A 4,924-nucleotide genomic window follows, 5' to 3' on the forward strand; every position below is an offset into this window, starting at 1 on the left:
AATTTAAGATAGAAGACTATCAGTATGAGGAGGAGAGCTGAGGAGACGAAGAGTTTTAGCCTCCACTCTGTCCAGAAGAGTTTAGTGAAGCCCCACATTACGAGATGCATACCCAAGAAGTGATTGGCACCCCCTGTATATGGACAGCAACTGTGCATGAGAAGAACTGGCGGAGACGGTACAGAACGCCAGCCCGAGGAAGGATTTTAGTAAGAGATGAGATATGAAGTTTCCAGTTGAGATTTTATTAAGGACAGGACCGAGGATGTTTAGTGTTGAGGAAGGTGATAGCTGGTGTTGTCAAATATCAGGGATAGTTGTTTGGAAGATTGTGTGTCGAGGGATAGGTGAGAAACTGTGTTTTTTGAGGCGTTGAAAGACACCTGGTCTTTTTCTTGCCCCAATCGGAAAATAATAGTAAGGTCTATACAGCAATTCTTGCAGCCTTCCAGCCTGAGTCGTTAAGTTCCTGTAGGGTGGGTCTTCATTAAATGAAGTTGAGTAATGGAGGGAATCATCGGCGTAGGAATGGATACAGGGGACAGTTCTGTTTTGGAAAGAAGATCATCACGAACAACAGAAAAGAGGGAGATAGGACAGAATCTCTGTGGGCCAATTACTGTTACTAGATTTAGGTAAGAAATTGTGTCCGTCTGCTTCACGGCAGAAAATAGGAACAACAAAAGGGAAACAGGAGATAAAGGTAACAGAGAGAAGGATAGAAACCGTAGGAGGGTAATTTGAAAGAAGATTTGTGCCAACTTATCAAAGCTTTTGATATGTCCAGCGTAATAAAGGCAAAAGTTTCACTGAACGGCGGCAGAGGATGACCAAGAGTCAAGTTATTATATGGTTAGGGAGATCGCTCAGTAGAAAGCCCTTTGGTGGGAACCCATACTGGGTGATCAGATAGAAGGTCAGGTGGGGAAAGATGCTTTTGAATCTTTCCGGTTAAGGACATTCAAAAGCTTTAGATAGACAAGAAAGTGGTGCCATAGGGATTGCAGTTTGAGGCTTGAGCGGTCACCCTCTAGACAGAGGCTGTATGAAGCGCACACTTCCAGCAAGAAGGAAAAGGCAGATGCTGACAGGCAGAAGAAAGAGTCAATTCAGGCAGGGTGACAGAACGAGGCACAGATTTTATGACAATAGGAGGTACCCATCAGGTCCATAAGCCTTCTTGAGGATTGAGGCCAGAGAGGGCATAGAAAATATCATTTTAAAGAATCTTTATACGAAAAGGCTAAAGAGCTGAGGGGGATAAGTAGGAGGAATATGCCCAGAATCGTCCAGAGTGAGTTTTTACAAAGTTTGAGAGAAGAATTCAGATAGATGAGAGACGCACAGTGTTAAGCCAAATAGACTGAGGAGTGGATAAAAGATGAAGAAGTGAAGTTGGAGGGGAGATGTTTTTGGCTAGATTAAAGTCACAAGAGTTAGGAGAGCAAGGTTTTGCGATATTCTATTAATGAAAGAAATTGGTTAGTCGGAGAATAGATTTGGTACGATTTCGGGCAGAAAATGTAAAGTCTATAATTAGTTTTAGTTTGAAGGTTTGGTACTCTTTTGTGAGCTACCTCTATCATTGGACAGCACGAGAACAAGCGAATAAACCAAGGACGAAGAGAGTAGAGAAAGAACGAGGAATGTATGCTCCATTCCAGAGGACAATCACTCTTCCAGACAGCGCACAGAGGTCTTATCCTGGAAGCAGTTAATCATTCCACGGGAATTTCAGCATATCTCAGGTCGTCCCACCGAGCTGAAGCAATGCCAGAAGCATCGCCTTCGGTGGGTCCAGAGGGTGCAGGCGATAGGACAGGATTAAGAAATAAGATTGTGATCGGACATTTCCACTGAGAGAAAATAGTTTGACAGAGAAGCAGAAGGGTTTGGAGGTAAGAAAGAGGTTCTTAAACAAGTTGGCTGGTCTCAAAGACGGTCGGGAATACGTGTAGGGTGCTGGACCAATCTGTTTCTAGGTCGTTGGAGGATAAAGGTGTTGCAGGCTTGTCACAGGATGGTCAGTGAAAGAGGATGAAAAGCTAAAGTTGAGAACATTGAAATTTCCTAGGATGGAGATTTCATGAAGGGAGAGGGTCAAGATGTGCCCACTTTTAGAAATTAAAAATAGTCAAAGAATTTTTATATAGTTGCAGAGCTAGGAGAGATAAAACAGCAGTAGATGGCTTAGTAGCTAGGAACGACAATGAAGTCTTTAGCCAGACAGGAAATCAGAACAGCCAAGGTCGGCACGAGAGCAGTGATGCCGTTGAGCACATATATATATATATATACACACATATATATATATATATATATACAAACATATATATATATATATATATATATATACACACACACATAAACACACACACATACATACGCACACACACACACACACACATACACACACATGACTATATATATATATATATGTATATATATATATATATATATATATATATATATATATATATATATATATATATATATATATATATATATATATATATATATATATATATATATATATATATATATATATATATATATATATATATATATATATATATATATATATATATATATATATATATATATATATATATATATATATATATATATATATATATATATATATATATATATATATATATATATATATATATATATATATATATATATATATATATATATATATATATATATATATATATATATATATATATATATATATATATATATATATATATATATATATATATATATTTGGTAGGCGGTGGCTGAACAGATAGCATGACGGCCCCGCGTTCAGGAGGACGCAAGTTCAATCCCCGACCGGTGCCACCAAGCTGGGATTTTTGTTCCGCCGCCGAGTGGCTTAAAACTACCCACATGTTGTCCAGAATACCACCTATCAGCCCGGACTCTAGATTCTAGGATTAAGGATGAGCTCCGGGAGGGCAGCATGAGGAAATGCAAGATCGCGCCACTATAAACACTCGCCTGCGCCAGAACGGGCTGGGCCGACCATCAGGACCCACCGGGAAGAAGCTTTGCACCGACCATCAGGAACCACCGGGAAGAAGCCTACCGGCGCAATAGGCCAAGACGTAAAAAAGAGAGAGAGAGAGAGAGAGAGAGAGAGAGAGAGAGAGAGAGAGAGAGAGAGAGAGAGAGAGAGAGAGAGAGAAGATGGCGCCACTATAAACACTTGCCTGCGCCATGACGGGCTGGGGCCGAATACCATCCAGGCCCCTCAAGCAAGCCTACCGGCGCAATAGTCAGATACGTAAAAAAAAAAAAAAAAAAGATATACATATATATATATATATATATATATATATATATATATATATATATATATATATATATATATATATATATATATATATATATATATATATATATATATATATATATATATACATATATATATATATATATATATATATATATATATATATATTGCTACTATGAACTTTACATTTCAGCCCGGAATCGTGCCAAATCTATTCTCCGACCTACCAAAACCTCTTTCATCAACAGAAAATGTCAACACATTGCTTTTTTCTAATTCTTACCGTGACTTCTGGCACCTAGCCAAAAATATCTCCACCAATTTCCCTTCTTCCTCTTTCCCTCCTCTCCTTAACCTTGACGGGAGCACTGCCGTCTCATCTACCTCTAAGGCTGAACTCTTCGCTCAAACTTCCTTTAAGAACTCCAGCCTGGACGATTCTGGCCATATACCTCCTACTCATACCCCCTCTGACTCCTTTATGCCTGTTATTAAGATTCTTCATAATGATGTTTTATATGCCCTCTCTGGCCTCAACTCTCGGAAGGCTAATGGACCTGATGGAGTGCCTCCTATTGTCCTTAAAAACTGTGCTTCCGTGCTGACACCCTGCCTGGTCAAACTCCTTCGTCTCTGCCTATCTACATCTACCTCTCCTTCCTGCTGGGAGTATGCCTTTGTACAGCCTATGCCCAAGAAGGGTGACCGTTCCAATCCCTCAAACTTCCGCCCTATAGCTTTACTTTCCTGTCTATCTAAAGCTTTTGAATAAATCCTTAACCGGAAGATTCAAAAGCACCTTTCCACTTCTAACCTTCTATCTGATCGCCAGTATGGGTTCCGCAAGGGGCGTTCTACTGGCGATCTTCTTGCTCTCTTAACTGACTCTTGGTCATCCTCTCTTAGCCGTTTCGGTGAAACTTTCTCAGTTGCGCTAGACATATCGAAAGCCTTCGATACAGTCTGGCACCAGTCTTTGCTTTCTAAACTGCCCTCTTTCTGATTCTATCCCTCTCTCTGTTCCTTTACCTCCAGTTTCCTTTCCGGCCATTCTATCTCTGCGGTGGTAGACGGTCACTGTTCTTCCCCTAAATCTATCAACTGTGGTGTTTCACAGGGCTCTGTCCTATCACCCACTCTCTTCCTGTTATTCATCAATGATCTTCTTTCCATAACAAACTGTCCTATCCACTCATTCGCCGACGACTCCACTCTGCATTATTCAACTTCTTTCAATAGATGGCCATCCCAACAGGAAGTACTCGACTCCAGACTGGATGCTGCAGAACGCTTAACCTCAGACCTCACTATCATTTCCGATTGGGGTAAAAGGAACCTTGTATCTTTCAATGCCTCAAAAACTCAATTTCTCCACCTATCAACCCGACACAATCTTCCAAACACCTATCCCCTATTCTTCGACAACACTCAGCTGCCACCTTCTTCAACACTAGATATCCTCGGTCTATCATTAACTCAAAATCTCAACTGGAAACTTCATATATCCTCTCTCGCTAAATCAGCTTCCTCGAGGTTGGGCGTTCTGTATCGTCACAGCCAGTTCTTCTCCCCCGCACAGTTGCTATCCATATACAGGGTCCTTGTCCGCCCTCATATGGA

Source organism: Eriocheir sinensis, chromosome 22 (genome assembly GCF_024679095.1).
Source record: "Eriocheir sinensis breed Jianghai 21 chromosome 22, ASM2467909v1, whole genome shotgun sequence".
Lineage (NCBI taxonomy): Eukaryota > Metazoa > Arthropoda > Malacostraca > Decapoda > Varunidae > Eriocheir > Eriocheir sinensis.